This window comes from Dermacentor albipictus, chromosome 2 (assembly GCF_038994185.2).
Source record: "Dermacentor albipictus isolate Rhodes 1998 colony chromosome 2, USDA_Dalb.pri_finalv2, whole genome shotgun sequence".
Classification (NCBI taxonomy): domain Eukaryota; kingdom Metazoa; phylum Arthropoda; class Arachnida; order Ixodida; family Ixodidae; genus Dermacentor; species Dermacentor albipictus.
The window spans coordinates 30,627,232-30,649,047 of NC_091822.1; the positions used below are offsets into that span (position 1 = coordinate 30,627,232).

The 21,816-nt window shown below is 46.4% G+C and overlaps 1 protein-coding gene and 1 pseudogene across 2 annotated transcripts in view; both read right to left on the reverse strand.

Annotated features, from left to right (window-relative positions):
• Positions 1-17,540, reverse strand: part of LOC135897748 (unconventional myosin-XVIIIa-like) — a 364,913-nt gene extending 347,373 nt beyond the window's left edge. For both annotated transcript variants that reach the window (XM_065426465.2, XM_065426463.2), the window contains exon 1: positions 17,288-17,540. The gene's annotated coding sequence lies outside the window, so the exon portion shown is untranslated. The remainder of the gene's footprint in view (positions 1-17,287) is intronic.
• Positions 17,541-19,617: 2,077 nt separating this feature from the next.
• Positions 19,618-21,535, reverse strand: LOC135897752 (uncharacterized; annotated as a pseudogene).
• Positions 21,536-21,816: the final 281 nt, after the last annotated feature.

Here is a 21,816-nt window from a genome sequence, read left to right on the forward strand (position 1 = left end):
CTTTTTATTTGTTATAAAATGAATCTTGCACAAAACAAATATAATGACTGGTACCATTTGTTTTACGCTACGTTGCTACCAGTTGCTTGTGGACTACATTCAGGTGCGCACTTAATAAATGTGTGTGCTTCGGCTCCGTAGCATTGCCTGCGCTGCCACAGAAAGTTGTCGCCGGGTGTGTGTACGCCTACGGTGTGCCAAGTATATCCATACAATCGCGAGGACTGACATAGTTACCACTGTGGATTATTGATTACTTAGTGCACTGTGACTACTGCTCTTATTGATGACCAAAGTGCCAAAGAGCGACCGAACAGAAACGCGTATGTACGTACATACAGCGACACCACATTCGTGGCCGGTAAATTGCAACCATTCCTTCACCATTCACTGTTCACAGGGAGCCGATCCCAGCGATAATATGCGTGGAGCGCTGCGGACCAATCACGAAGCTCGAAAAGGAGTCGACTTGAAGACGAATCGTCAAGAGGAATCTTTAGCTCGGGCCCAACTCCGATGCGGCCTGTTCAAATACATGTAAAACGTAGAAACGCTTTCGCTAGATAACTACTGGGCCGATTTTAATGAAATTTATTGCATTTGAGAGGGAATGTTGCATTCTAGTGACTGCTTGAAGCGGAATTTTCATCTAGGGCCCGGATTTTTCATAAAGCGCATTCAATAATCCGTAAGCTTAAGGAAAATGGAAGCACGAAGTTTACAAATTTCTAGCTCTGCACTAACGTACATTGCAGCTCTGTAAACTGCGTCCGTTAGAGCATCCAAAGCGAACAAATTTGATTTATCAATTTACAACTCACGTGAATTTCTTACATTGTTTGCGCGGGCTTTTCAAAACTCCTCCGCACATGTTAGTGGTCTGTTTGAAAGCAATGTATAATGTATCAATTTTGTCCGCTTTAGGAGCAATATTCGACACAATTTGCATAATTGTGGTATCATTCTTTCATTCCCGAGTTGTAGAGTTGTAAACATTATAGTTTCGTTTCCTAAAATTTGCGATTTTCAGCCATACTTATAGAAATATTGACGGCCTAAATCATACATTCGCTACCAACAGTCATTAGATTTTAACTTTGTTTCTAAATCCAACCTCATCAAATTTGGTGCAGTGGTTGCCGAGTAAAACGATTCCTGCTTTCCGATGTATTTAATGACTTCAGCGTTTGCTTAATTCAATTTTTTGTTGCATGTTGTATCACTGTTGTTTGAGGTATACTGTTTTGTTTTTCGGTTCTATGTTTTCTGTCTAACAGAAGTGCACCAATGTTAGGACGTAAAGCTGTTGTTGGGCACATTCAGAAAATAAATAAATGATATCACATGAAATGACATAGACAGGAGCCCCCTAGCTACAGCTTCCTCTCAAGTTTATCACGGCCCACATCTTTCAAACGGCCACATCTTTCCAACGGCTCCATCTGCAGAAATTAGACTTGGTAACTAATTGTTATATACACTAAAAAAAAAAAAAAGCTACGTCGCAGTACAAAAAAAATACATATCCTTCGGGTATACTTCCCCTGCAATATCAGCGAGAAGACCGCGAATTCTGTCAGGTGAGAAGTCACTTAAATGCTCACTCAGTTAACGCAAGTAGCTCAAGAAGTTGTACACGCATGGTAACTTTACGTCCACTAATCGCCTATAACATCCTCAAGCGTACAACACGTGCACTGTAGCCCCGAGAGCTTCGGCTCACCTCCCATATCACCCGGGGTTCTGCAGCCGCAGGTCGCCCACGTTGTATCCGCTTCAGACACAGCGTAAACGTTCGTGGACGCGACTTACTTTTGCCATCACTGTGCAGTGGTTGCAAGGAATAGACAACGAACATTAAACTTTCAGTAAATTGAACATTCTGCTTTCCTGAAGCGCACCCATTTTACTTCCGAGTGAAATCTATCGCTTCAGACGACCGCGTTGGTGAAGGCACAACCGTCTTTGACGGGGCGTTTGGAGTGGGTCGTTTCGGTAGTTATTGCAAAATATACCCCCCCCCCCCCTATTTTTGTAATGCTAGCACCCAATAATTACCCTGCGCATGTAATTTGTGTGGGTGATTCAACATTTATAATGAAGAAACGTGGCATGACTGACTGTACAATATATGAATTTTAAATTACTATGCAGTTATGATGGGTCTCTATAAAATGCATAGAATCATTCTAATCCCACCTTGACTTGGTTTCTGTGGAGTCTCCAGCATCTTGACATAAAATTATGTAAATTTCACGCATTTATCGACAGTTGATCGTAATTCATGACTGAAGGGGATATAATGCGACCTCGCGGTCAGCTTTGTTTTATATTACGACATGCCTGTCAACGTGTCAACTTTAAAATTAACAAAAAATGACAGGGGCGGATGAATAGGAACGTACGTTGCACGCATTCCTTTTTCGCTTGAACGCAACTTTTTCCAGGATATGTACATATACCAATTTTCTTAACACTGATTTACCAACAGACGCAGCACACCTAACAGCAACAAATTTGGCACAGCATATACTGAAAAGCTACGCACTGTTTTTAGCCCATATTGAATTTTCAGCTATCAATCTTCTTGTTTTTGCATTATTCTTTTTTTTTCTTTCTGCAACCTTGCGCCGCTCCACGCTTTAACACGCCTAAAGCTTTCTTTTTCGCGAGCTGAATCTGCTTTTCGTAAAACTCGACGCAAGACTCGTGTAGCTGTAGAACGTGCCCAAATCGGCAAACGCCACGAAAAAATTCCCGAACCTTGTACACAGGACGTACTGCATATATCCGTGCGTATCCGAACACACAGCCACGTTGGCTTGCAACTCCTCACACTGGAAGTGGTAAATCGGGGCTTGCGAAGCAGGCCATAGTGGGCGCCAAGTGCACGTTCCGAGTGCACAATTCTCGCACGCGACGCAGAAAAGGGAACTTTCGCAACGACGCCGACCGGAATCGGACGTGAAGCCACGCGACCGATTCACCGCCGCGTTCACGCGTGGTGCAGCAACAACCGTGAAGGTGGCTGATCGAAGCCCGAATCTCGAAGTACTGCGCCGCGGAGGCCTGCAGCGGTACAACTCGACCGGTCCATCGCTCGGGACGGCTCCTCCTTTCCCATCTGCGCAAGCGCCGACACCGAATCGGTCACAAGGACAGCCTCTTAATCTACGGGGGGGCATTGCGTCGCTCCGAGCACCGCGGCCACAGTCCCACATAATGGGGGCCGCGGGAGGCGACAATTAACTCTCGTCGCCTTCTATGCACCCACGCTTGCACAAACCTGAGCGCATTTGCTATATGTCACAAAGCGCGCCCACAGTAAAGATAACCGGGCTCTCTCCCTATCTCTCTCTTTAATTTCTTTTTTTGTTTTTTACGGCTCTATACCTGGCGCCAGTGAAGAACACTTATGCAAACCCAGACCACGCAACTCCGTTTCATAAATTGCTATTTTCCATAGCTCGCACTGATTGTTTTATATTTGGTTTCATATTCGGTTCATTTGTTATTCTACATGCTGTACTCGACATAGAAGCCCCCAGGAACTGCTCGACAGACAGTGTTACGGTGTATTACGTCACCCCTGATCCTGTATTAAACTTGCAAAATGGCATCTGAAGAAAAAATAAAAAATTGTGGCGGACGAATGACTTGTACGCGGTTTCGGAGCTGCGGCATATGGCGCTAAACGGACAGCGACATCCACCATTATTATTAGCAGCCTCTTCCATGTCCAGTGCAGAACGAGAGCCTGTAGCTCCCAGCGACCTCCGATTACCCCCATCTTGCGCTAGCCTGCAAATCTTGCAGGCTTGCGAGTCTACCACTGCTTAAATGCTTACCAATAAATACTACTGTCATTATGCCTCCACCAAACGCGCTCATTCTAATAACCCTCAATACCGCCATCGCAGAAACACGTCGTACATAGACGGTCCACTCCACACTGCCAGTACTCTCGCCTGTATACCACTGCGCATAACCTTTCCCTGCGGTGAGATGAAACATGGTTACCAAGGCTGAACTGCTCGGCAAATAGCCAATGCCTGTACGTCGACGTACAAGCTTCCACCGTTTCGTGTGCAGGTTCGTGTCACGGCGTCTTCGTCGTCGCAAGAAGGGATCGCCGGGCCGACCACCACCAAATATGGCCGGCTTGCAATTCTTCCACTCGTAACAACTATAGCGGCTAGAAAGGTTCTCCTCCTAGCCTCTATATAACAACGGCGTGCAATGCACCTCTTCTCAGTGAAGAGCAACAGCGCCTACACAGAGCTGAAATCTCGCACCACGGCACTCGACGCGACAGTACACCGCGAGCGCTGGCTTCCAAAGCGGCGGCTCCTCGCTATCAACCAGCGGGGGTAGCGATCTTCTAGCCTCTCCTGCCTCGCTGCGACGAATAGCCTCGTGAAGCCAACAATACTTCGGACAGGCGTGCGGCGCCAGTAAGGCGAGACACGTTTGGCGGATCGAGTGTTCTTTGTCGGTTCACGGTCACCTCCACGGACCAATGGGAGCAAGTAAACTCCTGCAAAGGGTTTTTCCAAGAAGTTTCCTCACGGATCCCGGTAACCACCACGGTCGTTAGACAAAAGGCTCCAGCAAACTGCTAGGTCATCCCAGGAACCAAGACGCGCTAGCTTGTGTCAAGGGTGACAATCCCGGTTCACGAAGCACCCCTCCTTTCTGTGTATCCGTGAACAAAGGTGCGGGAGTGAGGCTGTGAACCCTGGCCCTAAACGCGGGTTCTTCGACGACTTTGGACGCTCCGACTGGACGAAGGTTGGACGGCAGAATTGACCGATTCCAAAAATCTTACTGCGCACGCGCCAAACAGACGCGGCGTGAGTGCTCCTTGCGGTGGTTATCGCAACTAGAGTTGGTTGGAAAACCACGCGGAGCCACGCGGCGACTCCGGACGGTATTGCTAAGGAAAAACTGGCGGTTGCGCTTGTATTCTTTTTTTTTTCGAGTATGCCAGTTAATTGTATCGCCTTCGGGTGCAAGAACTACTACTATGGAAACGGAAAGTCGAGCTCCTCCCGATTTCCGTCTGCAAAAATGTATGCGAAGAGGGCTCATGTGGATATCCGCAGCGAGGCATGAAAACCCGGTCGGCTCATTAAGGCAGCCAGCAGAGCATTCTTGAATCTGCGGGCGCACTTCATCATTAGCAAATTTCCTTAAAAAAAAAAAAACTCCCGAGTGACCATCGTGTCGTAACCTCCCTGTAAAATTTACGCCGGCCATCAAAGCTAATAAATCATCCGGACTATGTGCCGACAGTGTTCATGTACAGCAAAACTCCAGGCGAGGCAGCGTGAAAAGACAAAGGGACGAACGTGGTCTGAAAAAAAAAAAATGTATTGCTGCCCTGTGAGTCACGATTTTACGTCACCATGCATAGGGACTGTGAAAGGAGTGGAGGATCCCGCCAGGGTGTTTACTCGAGTTCGCTCAGCTCTGAATAGTGCTGGCCCCGTCACTGGTTTGGCTGCCTTGTTATAGCGTGCATAAGGTCTAGAACACGTCGTCGTGCCGACGTGAAGGTGGTTCGTTGTCACGTCGGCTAGCTCGTTATCCGCCGCTCATAGTCTGCGTGTTTTAAAGTATGTACCATCTCTGGCCGTGTTTCATACGTTTCCTTGGTAGGCACACTAACAGGACAGCGTGAGCCGTACCCCCCTCTTCCTTTTCCCCCTCTTCTTTTATTTTTTGTGCACGCTATTCAGCACTGTGCGCTGCTTTGAGTTGCACGTAGCCACACTGGTATTATTTTCTAATGTAAATGCAGCATGCGAGTTATTTTATGAAGCCGACACACTTTCGACATACAGTCCACTGTATTTGCTTGTAACGGCAACCTGTAATTACAGTGCCGTACAATAATGTGGTCCACTAGCATTTCCGCTTACTGAAAAGTTATCATAACCTGAAACTTGGAGGCAGCAAAAATGCGTTATTTTAATACAGTAGTTAATGATCTGAGTATAAACAAGTTTTGAAGTTATTTTAGCAATTCCTAAAAGTACCTAAACACTGTTGCTTGGCTGTATATAACGCATCGTGTCATGTGTAAAGTGCATAGGAGCTGCCAACACAGGATCCGGTGACATATACCGCGTATACGCTGCCCGTCTTCATGGACGGCTTGCGACGTGCACGTCGCTCGTACCGATCAGCCCACCTTCTGGATCAGCCGTGGCGAAGTTTACACATTCATCTGCCACGAAGCCTTCGTCGTGCAGCGCCCAGCCTCGATGCGCCTGACGAACGGTCGAAGCGTTCGAGGACAGATGCCGCCAAACGCCGTCGTTCGTTACAGAGCACATCGAGAAGTCCCGTGCGCGCAAACGGGAGGGGGTATATCGTCTTCTTCAACCACTACTCACGCACTGATTGAAAAAAAATTCAATGAAGCACTGAAACGACGCAGAAAGCAGGTCGTAACGATACACGGAGCACGGACTGCACGCTAGCCTAGGCCTTATTTTCCAACTAAACGGCGTGGCACGAGGTTCTGCGTTTTCCCTGGAGGTAGCGTTCCCAATTATGGAATCTAGGTAAGAATCTAGTAAGAGGCGATTGGCGAGGATTGGTGGAAGAAAAGTAGGGAAATGACAAAAAACGGATACATACAAAAGCACAGTTCCCAATAGGGGATCAGAAGATTTGGTTGTGGGAGTTCATCGTGTTTTTTTTTAATTATTATTATTGTTTAACCTAGGTAGGACATTAGGCAGTATAATAGCAAGAGCTTGGTGGCGCAACCCACCACCTTGTTTCAAAGGGGACGCTCATAGCATCCACCCATCCATCCCTCTATAGTGATCGGCTTTTTAGGCAGAATTTTACTTGAGCACGTGGTTGCAAGTGTTTTTTTTTTTTTTTCTAGCTTTTGTGGTAGCGATAATAGAGTGCTGCTAAGATGGTCAAGCAACTGAAGATTACATGCAAGGAGTGTGAGGCATCGGTGAATTGGAAGGAAACACGGCTCGAATCTGTAGAGGAGGCCGAAGGCGCGGATTTTATGTGCAAATGCTGCGTATTAAGTGCACGCCTGGACAGGGCTTACGAAGCGAACACCAGCCTAGCGTTAGGCATGGATGCTCTAGAAAAGGAGCTGCAGGTAGAGAGGGCAGAGAAGCACAAACTCCAAGAGCAGCTCGGGACGAAAAAATGGCTGACACCGCCATGCGAAGTCATATTGGCGGACTTTCCAGCGCCAGCCATGTGGATGGGGCCTGCACTGGCATGGACAGGAAAGCGACAGGAAAGAGGGTCAGGCAGGTTCAGACAGGAATAGCTATGCACACGTGGCAACTAGGAAGTCAGGAGGCGATGGAGAGGAGGGAAACAAGCTAACCCCAAGGAATGACGTCACAGTCAATGATAAGAGACAGCATAATCTGGAAGTTAGGAGGGAGGACGGGAATACCCTAGTGTTTATCGGTGGTCACTCAAATATGAGTAGGTGCAAAAGAACTATAATGGAGCGTGTAAAAGGTGATAAGCGGGTAGCAGTCAGGGCGTTCCCAGGCAGGACGATGGACGCAGTACTGAGAGAGACAAAAAGCGAACTTTCTAAGAATGTTGCAGAGCGCAATTTGGTAGTGGTAGCGGCGGGGCTAAATGATGTCCTGAATGGTGAAGCGGCAAAAGTAGTGGAAAGATTAGCGGAGTGAGTTGACGATTTAAGGGCGATAGCACAGCAAGCCCGGATCGTGGTGTGCACGGTGCCGGAGGTGCAAGGACGGAACAAAGAAATTACCAAGGACGTTGTGGCTGTTAATCGGGAGATAAGAAAGCTAAGCCAGGAGAAAGGCTTTGAAGTGGCAGACATAAACAGAGCAGTGCATAGAGCAGGCTTTGGCGGAGGCTTTACACGAGATTGCATCCACTTTAATGGAAGGCTAGGAGCCGAGATCGGCTGGCGCCTGCCAGGCCGGGCAGTAGCTTTCTTTTTTTTTGGGGGGGGGGGGGGGGGGGGGGTCCGCTGCGGCTCAGGGCGTAGAGGTAGGTAGAAACAATGTAGAAATTTAAGTGCAACAATAGAGGCTGACGCCATTAAAATGGCCACTCGGAGGTCCAGGAAGAAAACTACAAAAAAGAAATTTAACACCAGGATCAGGTACATAAACATGCAGGGCGGTAGAAAGAGAGCGAAGTGGTTAGAAATAGAACAGCAGGTAAAGGACGAAGAAGTAGGTGTAAACGCGCTATGCGAAACACATCTCAGGGATCTAGAAGACCCACCGTTTATTGAAGGCTACGTCTGGGAAGGGAGCAATAGAACAACAACGGAGAGGAAGGGAGGAGGAGTAGGTATGCTCATACACCAAGGAACAAATAGGCAAAGAATAAAGTCAACTTGCAAACATCATGTCTGGGTATCAGGTACAATTGCCGGTAAAAAGACATGGCTAGGAGTAGTTTATTTAGGGACAGGGGACAATTGCAGGCAAAAGAACAAGGATCTAGTGAAGTGTCTCAATAACGATAAAAAGCAGTTTGGAGAAGGTGCCGATATTTGTCTGCTGGGAGACATGAATGGCCACATCGAGGTTCTGGATGGATACACAGATTGTAACGGGAAGTTGATGCTAGACTTCTGTGAGCGACACAACCTAGTTATAGTAAATAGAGAAACTAAGTGTGAGGTACAAATCACGTGGGAGTCCCGTAACAGGCAAACGACCAGTGACTACTGCTTAATGTCACAGGGGATGTATAGCAAGCTCGTCATAATGGAAATAGACGAGGAGGGGTAGTACAGCCTCGGAAGTGATCATAAGCGTATTAGTCTACAGCTGGGAGTCCTGCTCAAAAGAGAAATGCAGGGAAGTCAAAAAGAGTACGCAAAATTAAATGACGAACAAATAGCGCAAACAGCAGCCGGCATAGAGGAAGCAATAGAGAAACATCCCATGGAAAAGTGGGATTATAATCACTTAGACCTACTAATTAGTACAAAAATAAAAGAAGTAAGAGGAGTAAACCGCTGGAGAGGAAAGAGGAAGCCACGAAGTTGGTGGAATAAGGAAATTAGGGAGGCCATCGAACAACGACGGTTGGCATCACGGGAACACAAAGAAGCAAAGAGGGCGCAGTTATCTGATGAGGAAATAGGCCAAAAATGGGAATCTTATCGACAAAAGAAACAACAAGCGCAGGTCCTCGTCCAGGCTAAAATAAAGCAGACCTCTGATCGCTGGCTGGTTGAAGTTCGCGATGCAACTAAAGGGGGGTCAAGGAAACTCTGGAACCATATAAGCTGGCTGGGTAAAGCGAATCACAGAAAGCCGGAACAGATTCACGATGCCGAGGGAAAATGTTTAGAGGGATATGACGCTGTGAGCTACATTGGTTCAGTTATAGCTGAGTCGTTTAGGAAAGGCGATCGGGTAATTGCTCCAAATGAGGGAGCAACACAGGATAGCACAATAGAAAACAGCTTAGAACTGACCAATCTTAACTGGTAAAAGGCGGAAGCAAATATTCCAAAATGCACGTCCGCAGGGATAGACGAAATTCCGATAAGTTAATCAATGAACTTGGTCCAAGAAGCAAGGAAACGCTGATAAAAGCATTGGAGGCAGTCATAACAAATAAGCAAATTCCACACAGTTGGGAACAGAGTAAAATGAATTTGATTTATAAAAGGAAATGCGATAAGACGAACGTAAAATCCTTCCGACCAATTACGACAACATCAGTTATATATAGGCTGGCGATGCTGACGGTGAAATTAAAGATGCAGTCATGGGTAGAAAGTAATAGAATACTCGGAGAACCTCAGAACGGGTCCAGAAGAGGTAGGCGCTTAGATGATAGCCTGTTTGTGCTTACCCAGTGCATAGAAATAGCTAAGGCGGAAAATATACCTGTGTATTTAGCCTTCCTGGACATAAGCGGTGCATACGACAACGTGAACAGGGAACTCCTGTGGAACATATTAAAAGATGAAGGTATCAGTCGTGAGGTAATTGATTTCCTACAGGCAATATATCGAGAAAATAATGTTGAAATAACATGGTAAGGAATTAAGAGTACGACAACTGTCGAGGTACACAAAGGATTAAGGTTGTCCTCTATCACCGCTGCTGTTCATGCTTTAGATGATAACTATGGAAAGAAGGAGGTTTTTGAGCAACGACTACCGGGTTTAATGTATGCGGACGATATTGTACTGTTAGCAGATAGCCCGGGAGATTTGCAAACTCTGGTTAATTATTGTGGAGACGAAGGAGACAGTCTAGGTTTCAGTTTTATCGCAGCTAAGTTTGGTGGGATGTTTTTCAACGATACAACTGATCAGGAGCTTACAATACAAGGCCATGAAATAACCCCAGTGGCCGAATACAAATATCTCGGGGTATGGATAAACAAAGGGCAGATGTACACGGAAAAGCACACACAAACAGTCTCTCGTAGCAAAAGGGCGAAGAGATGCCGGGATAATTAAACATTGGGCATTGTGGAGGTACAACAGGTATGAAGTACTGAGAGGTATTTAGAAAGGAATAATGGTACCGGGGCTTACTTTTGGGAATACGGTCCTGTGTTTAAGGGCAGAAGTTCAGTCGAGACTAGAAGTAAATCAGAGAGCTGTTGGAAGATTAGCACTAGGTGCCCACAGGAAAACCACACACGAGACAGTACAGGAGGATATGGGCTGGGCATCGTTCGAAGCACGGAAAGCTAAGAGTAAAATCCTATAAGAAAAAACACTAAAGAAATTGGGCGATAACAGGTGGGCAATTAAGGTATTTGAACACATATACAGAAAGAGCATTGACTCACAATTGCGGAAAAGAACTAGGAAGCTAACCAGTAAGTATACCAGACATGAGGACGGAGAAAGACAGAACATTAAACGACAGGGTAAAAACGCGGAAGGTAAAAATTGGATAAATTCAATGGAAAAGAAGCAAAGTGTTGAACTATATCGATACTGGAAACAGCAGATCAGGAAGGAAGCGTTTTATGATAACTCAAGAGGCAGTGCTTTACTCTTTGAAGCTAAAGGTCAGGATGTCTTAGAACGCGCATCTATAAAAAGAAATTTAACGAAGAAGAAGACACATGTACTGTGTGTGGTGAATCTGCAGAAACAATAGAGCACCTCATACAAAATGTGATAGTATCCATCCCGATGTCGATGCGGGCACAGTCACGCTTCCTGAGGCCCTAGGGTTCAGAGATAACAATAGTCATGTAAATAAGTATGCGGTGGAAATTAGCAAAAAGCGATTGGAAGATTGGTAGCTCAAAAGCAGAAAGGTGACATAAGGTTAAAAGTGTAGGAAGAAGTATGTAAAGAAAATGGCAAATTTTAATAACTTACAACACAGTTAAACAAAAATAAAAAGCTGAGCACGGTGGCAACTGCCATCACCCCGTTTCAAAGGGGACGCTCCTACCTTCCATCCATCCATCCATCCATCGGTCAATTCCCAGGGCTAGGGATATAGGGAGGACAGAGGGGTTTAAGCAGACGTTTTCGGCTCCTCGGTGTGCTACAGTCATGCCAAACTGATGAGGTGTAACGTTCTCCACCCTTCGTGTAGATATTGTAAATGAACAGTACGCCTCGTTCTCGGTGAGAACACGTTCCTCCCTTCAACAACGCCCTCGGCGTGGATGAGTCGGACGACGGCATGCGCTGCAGCTGCCCCCTTTCACGTGCCCGACCCCGACTCTTACATCGCCCACTCCGTTGCGAAAGAAGGCACTCGCAACGACATCGAAGCGCACCGCGGAGGCTCGAAACGCGCCCGATCCGACTGCAGGGCGAAGGGCGGAAGCTGCGGGGGTGAAACCAAGGTCACCACGATGGGTGTGCGGCACAGCAGACGGCTCACCGCACGCGTGCAGAGATACGATTGCTCCAGTGCTGCCCCGAACAGACGCAGTTTAGAAAGTTCAGACTTGTCAGCAGTTCAGTAGAAGTCTACCACAATATCTGTTGGAAGAATATTTAAAGGCCATGTGTTTTTTGTCATCAAATATGTCTTTTAGGTTTATGCAGCTTTTAATATATGCTTTCTGTTTGCCGTTTGTACCAGCAGAGCAAGTGACCCGTGTGGGCAGAAGTACATAGTCAACATTTACGTTGCTTGTTAAGCTATATTTAAGACGCTTACTTGTCTTTTTTTCTGTCTAATGTGTGTTATAATAAAGCAAATGTATCACAGCTCACATTGCTAAAATTTGGCCAAGATCTACCGCTAGTGTAACCTATCACTTTAAGTACTGTCTATGCCTTTACTATAGTCGGTTACAACTTTAGAAAAAAGGGGGCGTTTACTCCTCTGATACGGATGCACACGAGCATCCACCAAAGGGCGCGCACTCTGGACCGACGTCATGCGCCGGACGGCCGGTGACTTCGCCGCTTCGGTCGTCTGGGCGGGGCCTCCCCTTTTTTCTAAAGTTGTATCCGACTATAGTATTGTATTACTATGTGTATTGTTCTATATTATGCAGCGTTTCATTTGCAGTTATTGTGAAAGCATTCAATTTTCTTTCATCTGCAACCAGCCCAATTGTGCACATGTGCGGGTTCCTCTCAAAATGTACTAACTACTGCTTTTTTTACAAAAAACAAACGATCATGTGAAATGATGATACAGAGGTACAAATCAACTGTGCCCAGATGCAATACTCAAAATACTGATGCCATCATTGCAGGTCAAATCAACAGGTGCTACTTGCCATATTTTTGCCTATTGTACTTTCAGACTTGTTCAAATTGAGATTTTTTAAGTTCAGTAACTGACGTTCCATCAACAATTTCCTGAACGCAACAGAGAAACCACAATCAGTATATTACTGATTAGCCAATTTGGCAACCTCAGGAAGTCACTTTTTAATATTTTTGCTCCAGTTTAGTAAACTAGGTTGGTTCCTGGATACAGCGTAACATTCTGCATTCTCCGCTTCGGACTTACGTTAAAATTCAGAATGCGAAGCTAACCATAAGGAGTTATTGGATGTTTTCGTATTGTGCACATTATGACCGAACTTCATCTTTACAAAGTTATTAAGTGATAACATGTAAAGGCTTGTGGTGGTAATGCATTTTGATTCTATTCCCATGCAGCTTTTCATGACCTGTCAAAAGTCTAAGTGACAGGTTGGGCAGCTAGTTCAGAATTCGTGACCCTGTTGGAATATGTGGAATACCCGAGTACTTGCATGTACGCTGTCACCTAGTCGAAACATATTCAAGTTAGCGCCGATATATAATTGTGATACGATGACAATCTCATAATTTTGTTTGTATAATGTTCAACTGCATCCGCAGTATACAAGTGCTACAGCTAGTGGTAGACAAGTACTATGTGCACATGTTCTTTGAAATATAATGTCAGGTATGGTCGGCACTTAAACGGACTCTTTTGTAATATTCTCAGTGTAGTGTGACTAGTCTTTGCCAGTTTTGCTTAAGTGTTGCGAAGCCGTCACGCTTATATAGTACCATTTTGACGCAAGTTAATATTTCTTATATAAGAAACATGCGTACCAGCTTCCTTTGATAGCAAAGCAAGCTAGCTGGAATATTTAAGACTGCTCTGATTTTCATTGTGCATATGATATTGGGTTAAACTGCACCAGCTTCATGCAAGTTCTCTTTTTTAAGTGAAAAAATCTGCGATGTCAGCTTTTTGTGATAAAGCTAAGCCAACTGAAATCATTTTACAGATTTCTCACTGATATTGTGTTATCGAAGTTTTGTTCACGTTACAAAACGCATACCATTTAATGTAAGTTCCCAGATTCAAAATGAAACGGCTGTGACATCAGTTTACTGTGATAGCTAAGTTAGCTGAAGTTATGTTTGAGCTTACTGTGATCGTCATTGTGTAATTTCGTGTCAAGAAAGTGTTTGGTCATATTTGAAAATGTACTTTGCACTGTCTTTAATAAAATAAAATATAGATCACTGTGCCTCATACTGCAAAGCTTCCTTTTGCATCTGTGATATCCTAGTTGCAGCATATGGATGTTGTCAGAGAAGCCAGCCAACTGAATGCTGCAACAGCATTAATCATGGCAGGTACGAAGGGGTCCAATATGGCTTGGTGCAAACTGTATACAGGGTGTCCCAACTGTCATGGACCAAGATTAAAAAAAAAAGAGCAGTTGTGTTATTCGAAGAAAACCTAGCGCATATTGTTTCCAGTAAAGTGAAGTAGCCGCCAGCAATTTTTTAGTTACTGAGATTTAATTTGGAAATTGTAATTATCTAAAGTGAGAACTAATGTCCTTATTATCAAAAGTGTCAATGAACTAATTGTAGAGCAACATGAAATACTCCCGACACAGCTTTCTGTTGCTCAATATGTGCTACATAAGTGTTTTTCCAAGCTTGAAAAAAGCCCGCGAATAGACGCAAAGTGCCTCGAGCAGTCAGTCGCACGGCAATCTTGCATGTATTCGCCGGCTTCTTTCAGGCTCGGAAAAACTTTTATGTAGCACGAATTGAGCAACAGAAAGCTGTATCAGTTTTTCATGTCGCTCTACTATTTTCTCAATGACACTTTGATAATTACCATAGTACTTATCAAGCTAGACAACTAATTAGTTATCTACTTAAATCTCAATAACGAAAAAATTGCTAGCAGCTACTCCACTGTCCTGGAAACTGTGCTCTAGGTTTTCTTCGGGTAACACAATTCCTTTTTTTTTTAAACCTTTGTGCATGGTACTGTGTTGGGATACCATGTATGTACACCCCTGCTAAAACAATTAAAACAAAGCATGTCCGATGAACACCCCCAAGTTTCAGTAACTGTACTCCTATGGATGTCCAATAGATGTACTGAAAGGGCCAAGTGATGGTTTTGCATGTCCCTGCAGCGTCCGAATGTGCGATTCTGGCAGCCATCGAACGTTCGACGGATTGCCCATTTTCCTGCGCATAAGCGTCCTATGGACGTCCGTGTAAATCCGGTGGATTTACGTGAATCTCGCGACGGACATCCATATGTCCAAAACTTGCTTACCAGTGCATGTCCATTGGACTTTCATGGCACATTGGGAAGTAGTCGTGACGGGCATAGAGAGAGGTGAGAGGCGGACTAGAACGGATAGGCGTATGTTTTTGGCAATTCCACCCGCTACGCCGGGACAATGGTACACGTACGATGTCTTGTCGTGCGTCATCGATAAACAAACTCCGCTCTATGCGCCTCGACCATGGCGCTCGAGGAGTCCCTTCAATGCTCCCGAGCAAAATCCGTGCTCGCAGCTCCTACACCAACACCCGCGGCAACTCCAACGAGTCACTAAAATTCCTACGCTACCAAACAGCGACGAGTATTGTGCCTGCAATACTGCCAGCGTTCCGAACTATGCCGTTTTTGTCGTGTTACGCAGTACACGCCGTTTCGCACAGATACGCGACAAGAAAACAAAACGCAAACAAAAGCGCGATTTATTTCCACGAGCGACTCCAACGCGCGCTGCAGACCGCGGGCTGAATTATTTCCCCAGCTCGGCCGAGCGATTGATAACCGGCGGCACGACGGAATGCGCAAGCCCCCACATCACACAGCAGCTTCGTGCAACGGCACACCAGCCGTCAACAAATGACGAGGAAGAACATGTTAAGAAAGAAAGCTGGAAGCGCGGGCCTTGGCAGAGGAAGAACTCGTTCCGTGAGGCGGGAATGCCGTCCGAAGACAGCTCTCCGAAGGCGGTCGCACCGCCGTTGACAGCAGCACAGCGCGTGGCCGCAGCACAGCACGCCAAGCGGACGGGCGCATTCCGGCACCGCCGGACGAGGCGACAAGGCGCGCCTGCCCGGCCGGCCCAGACGGACGCTGCCTCCTCGCGCGAAGCTGATTACGAGACGTTTTCGTTGCACACGTGGTGGCGGAGTTGCGCTTGCAGGATGATGGAAAGGGGCCGTGAGGGAACCTTACGCACGAAACGACTGGGCTGGCGCAAACTGTCTTCAGCGATCTGTCAATAACTCATTCACCTCTGCGATTTAAAACCGTTATCGAGGTACATGTACTACGTGCAGTTTGTTTAACTTCCGAAGTTTCTCGAAAAAACGAAGCAGAAATAACGCGTGCCCGCTAACACAGCCTAAATCGTTGCCCCAACTTTGTTCTAGGGGCTCATTTCAAACACTTCCAATGCCTATCGATTGCATTTCGCGCTGACAGCAGAAAAGAAAAAATGCCACACACGGCAGAACTACGCAGCAAACGTTTCGGCGACGATTACTATAACCTGAATCGTGCCTCCTCTACGCGCGCACACACACGCGCGGCGATGATAGTGACCGTCGATCGGGAGAGACGTGACGATATGCACTGCTACTACGATCAGCTACGCTCCATTGAGCAGCGCCCGCGGTGTGTATTGCTGCCGTAAGCACCCATCCATGCGGGAGCGCAATACGTGCAACATAGCGGGTAGGCTTTCGCCCGCCTTCTTCCGGGTTCATTGCGCGAAAACACGAACGAGCCTCTCGCAGTCAGTAATGCGAACAAACCGCAATCTCTCGCCCGCCAGCCACACACAGGTGCCGGCGGCAACGGCTTTTTCGGGTGACACTACGGACGAGCTCCGGGTGGGCACGTCGATTTTGCGGGCTGGCGCGTTTGCACAACACCGTCGTTGCGCGACCAGAGAGTAAACGGCCTATACGATTTGCCTCAGAGGCATGTCTAAACTAATATATGCAAAACGGAACGCAAGCGTCCACGGTTGTAGAATGCCGCTCGGCACACCCCGGGAAAGAAAACCGAGGGTTTCCGTCAGCGCTGGCAGCCGCCGTGGCTATCAACTACGCCCTGTGTGGAGACGCTCGAAGAATTCCCATTCTGAATGGAAATGCCGCGGCTAGAGATGCATGATAAACAGCGAGCCTACCTAAACAGGGCGTAGTAGTTTATGGCCGTTGGATGAATGTAGCGCTTCATTCAGGCTAGAACGAGCGGTGCGTTGCGGTCGAATCGCAAAAATTAAAAAGTCATAGAGGGTCAGACGACAGCGTCGCGAACGCTTGGCATCGACTGCCGAGGTAGTTTACGATCATGGGGCCTCATCACTGAGCCGAGCGAGGAAAAAACATTATCGAGCACAAAGAGCTTGCGATGAGAACTGCTGCGGTGTTTAGGCTCCCTACACGCCAGCGATGACCAGCGCGAAGCAGCAGCAACATCAATAAACACCGCGGCAGAGTCGGTGAATGACATGCGGTGAACTCGGGCGGACCCGAGCGAAGCACTCTCGCGCCAGTAACATCCACACCCACCGTGAGTCGTGCCGGCGGCTACCCATGTTTTCTTTGCGCGACGAGCAGACGTCAAATCCAAAGCGGGGCTTAGTCGTCTAGATGAGAGCGTAATCCACAAGCGAGTACCACAGGGAAGTGTTTGTTCACTACCAAAAAGCACACTTCCACAGGCACTGCCGATGTTCGCGCACAACACACTTTTAGAATCTCGGAAGCAGGGCCAGCAGACGGGATCCGCGCGCCGCCATTTTCCTTTGCGACGTCAGCAATCCTACCGGGCGGACCTCGAAACATCGTTTCGCACTTCCGACAACCGTGGCATGGCGCGTCAGTCGCTTGCGGGAAAAGCCGGTTTCTGTTCTTGTTTTCGCTTTCTCTTTTCTGGGGCGCGGGTCTCGCCTTTCCGTTCTCGCCTTTCCGTTCTCGCCGGAACCATGCAGCTCTCAGCCTGTCGTCTTTTTTTTTTTTCCCAGTTTCTGCTGCTCTTCAGCCAGTGCTTATGCATAGCGAAATAGCTGCTCGTCTTCTTTAGTCCAGCGCAAGGAGTGCGTACTTTCTTCGTTTCATTCTATCGGCGTCGCGTCCATTCGAACGCACGTGCCACCTCTCTTTGGTATTCCGTACATCTTCGTATCATCGCGGTTCCGAAAAGGAAAAGTCTTGCCGATCAAAGCGATTTCCTGCTTGACGACTTCCGGATGGGCCTGGAATCTGTGCCGTACGTGTGGGGCGACTCCAGCGCCCACAACCGGCACTTGCTAAAGCCGCATCTCTTCCCCTCACAGACGTAGGGGTTATTGGAGTGGGTACTCGGCTATGTGTACGAGGGAGTGATACCGGTCGAAAGTCGGTTACTAGCAGACGCAGAGATAATAAATTCACGGCTCGCTAGCTGCCATGGCTGTCGACGCGATCGCGGACAGCGAAAACGATACTAGCGTGGACAATTTCCCGGGGTTTGACGATGTACTGAAAGACATATAACCCCTCTGCGAACGGGGCAACTTCAACGAGGAGAGTTTGATAGCTGAATTGTCTCAACAAAACAATAAATCGTTTGGTGGTATTGCTACTCTGTTAACCTTACAACCAAGATATTGCGATCAATTAGTAGGGAAATGAAAGTGCCGCGGATACACCCTCTTCATACGAATGAAAAAATGAACATATTTCGTGCCAAAACTGGGAAATGTAGACGGACGTTTGAAAATATAGCTACATCAACAATTCGAGTGCTAGTACAACATGTATACACACATTAAATAAACATTACCGAAGCAGAATTGCATAAAGCAACAAACACGAAATGCATTGTTCTTGGTTGAGTGCATGGATTCCAAACAAAACTGTCCTCTGTGAGGGCATTTTTTTTTTTTTGAAAGTGCACACCTTTGCGTACTTTTATCTTGTCCCATACAAAGAAATACAGTCAACAATCGTGAATGTACATTCTTTATTTTTAGCGCACCATGCTCGTGACTTCCCTGTCACGAATCTGTGGCAAGCTGAGATGCACGCACTTCCCGTCTGAAGATTATACGTATACCCTGCGCACAGCAATAAGGAAAGTATGCGCAAGATTGGTGACGATTATTGTTGTGAGACAAAATGGGCGGCGCACTTTTTTTTTCTGGGTATATGACTACGGTATACAGATTTGCGCGAATTGATGAGAATTTCTCTATTAATAAACACTTTGCCAAACATGAGCCGTGCGTTGTCGCATGGCATCCGAGATGAGGCCGCCTGGTTTCTGAGGCCATTGTTGTCGCATAGACATTTCTGCAAAAGTTACTACATAGAATTCTGGAGATGCGACCATCTCGCTGCCATGGATTTGTCTAACCTTTGTGCTTGTGACCTTGAACATTCTTACAAAATATAATCTATGAGGTCCCACCTTTTCCAATTTTCAAGCACAATTAAGGCAGCAAGGCGATTACTTCTCTGCCCGTAGTGGCAATCATTGTCATTTGTAGCATTTAAAACGCAACATTTTATTGAAGAAAGATCGATTGTGTTCCAGTTACAGTCACCTAAACCAAAAAAGTAACTCTGTTACAATTACAAAGCTTCCAAAAGTAACTTGTTACTGTTACAGTTACTGGGAAAAAGTAACGTCGTTACTTTTCCATTACTGTTTAAAATAGGTAATATATCACAAACAAAATGACAGTTATTTTAAGAAAAACATACGAAGGCATGCAGGTGGTCAAAATTGTACGTGGTGAAACCGAAGACGAAGGGAACCTAAAAGGGGGCACACTCAAGCCCGCCAACAACAACCGTTGTGTATGTCTCATTAAGTTGCATCAACTTTTTTTGATGCACCATTGGGGTCCGGGAACTTATTTGCAAAAGTAATTCTAACTCGGGATGAGTTGTTTCTCAAAGTTGGCATCCGAGAGCTTCCCCCTCTTGAAGGAGAATACGTCGCGTCCTTTATTGAATAGTTGTTCAGCCGGCGCGCTGGACAGAATCCCCGTATTACGTTGGATAAAGATCTTGATATCGGGGAACTTCGCCAGCTCGCTCAGGTCAGTTCTAGGATCATTGACCCACTGTTGCTCCCCGGTGGATGAACGAGAGGCTTGGGGCAACTGAAAAAATAATTTCTTTGTCGCTTCCGTCACTGGCTGCTGGATTTTCACTGCAAAATGATTCCCGCGCACGGCACTTCTTCTTCAAGAAGGTGTAAGGTCGCAGCTCTCCGCTCTTCCATCATCCAGGAGAGCTTGAACTCGGGATGGACCGCCGCTGCCCGGGCCAGACCGCGGCATCTTCCAGAACTTGAGAAAACCTGTGTTGACAAAGGAACAATGTATGGCACTGCCGGAAACATTTCACTTCGAGGTACGAGTTGTATATAAAAGCGGACACTCTGTGGTGCGCACGCATATGCGTCCCTGCGAGAGCACGCGACGAGATCGAAGAAGCGGAGAGGCACAAACAGATTTCGCTCACCTCTTCGTGACTGCCTCCTGAAGGGCGCTAGCAAGGTGTGTGCCGTAGTTGAACGGCGGGAGGGATCGCCGGTACCGCAGCAGAGAGTGAAGCGTTGGCTGCAGGACGCCCATGTACATATAAATTGCTCGCCTTGCAATATTTCTAGCCCCTTTGCCACAGCGTACATCGCCTGGAAGAATAAAAAAAATACAATGAACGCAGTGCATAATGTTAAACAAATAATCGAAATATACCTTGCAGTGTTCGTAAATGAAGAGAGATCTCCTCGTGTTGCAATTATGGCAACGAAAATGTGTCGAACGTTGCGTCCACCCTCCCTTTCGGAACTTCGTTGATGAACCTCAGCACATTCGACGAAGAAGTCCGTCGTGTTGCGTTCGGAGCAGGGAGCTCCCTTCCCAAGGATGTCTTTATGGCCTCGGCTGCAAGCATGGACTGGGCTTATTTTATCCAAAGAGTCTTCAGTTTTGCAAAAAAAAAAGAACAGTGCTCGCCATTTCGCCGTAGGCCACGTTGTTGCACGCATTTTCGGTATCGACCGAAGCGACGAGGTTCAATGCGTGCGCGGCACAGTTGTGTCGTGGCAGGTGAACCTTGTGAGATGAATAATTGTACGAGCCACTATATCTCTAACACCTAAGTGATGCCATTTGCGACAACACCTTCATCATGGTATCATGGTCACCTGTTTCTCCAAAGACAATGCGTCACGAAAAGTGGAAATTCGCAACAATAAGTTAGGGCGGGAACGACCTGGTGGTGGTTGAAACATTTACTACAGCATCAATATCATCTGATAGGCTAGTTGCTTAAACACTATGAAATAAAAGCGCAGACAACTAGGAAAATAATAGGGGACAGGACAGAGCGCTCACTCTACATTTACGTTTTAATGAAGCTGTTAGAGAAAGACATGAAGGAAGTGAAGGTTAATATCGATTCAAAAGGAAAGATACACACGGCGACTACCCACGCAGACACAGATTTGTGGTAGGCTTCTAACAGAAGCCAATCTATAATATAACACAATAATGAACTTTGAAAATGGAAAGAGTCCCATTGAAAGAAGTGTTGCTGAAATCAAGTGGAGTGCTTATGCTAAAGAATAGTTTATAATATAACTTTTGAGAATTATTAAGATATTAAAAATCTGGAACCTCAGTGTAAAGAATAAGATTAAAAAAGGAACAGCCTTGTAACTCACCTAAAGGCCTTCCAAAAATACTGCGTGGAGCACTGTCGCAATGATGTCGTAGGTGTGAGGGCCTGAGAGCCGTTGGCATACAATCGCTGCGGATATTCTTTCCAGAGACTGTTCATCTAAAAAAAATTGAAGAGGCTCAATGTGTCCTCGCGAATAAAAGTCAAAGTAGAAAAATAAATACGAACGTAGTTACTTTGACTGGCTTTAGTGTCTTGACATGGATGTTCTGGCGTAGGTTAAAAAAAATTTTTGATATTATATATATTTTTTATGTGACATGACGGCACAAATGAACCACCCCAACGCTTCGTCTCATTGGACCTCACTGCCTGCTTTGTCAACTCGTCTGCTAGTGTGTTGATTTGGCTTGTCTCGT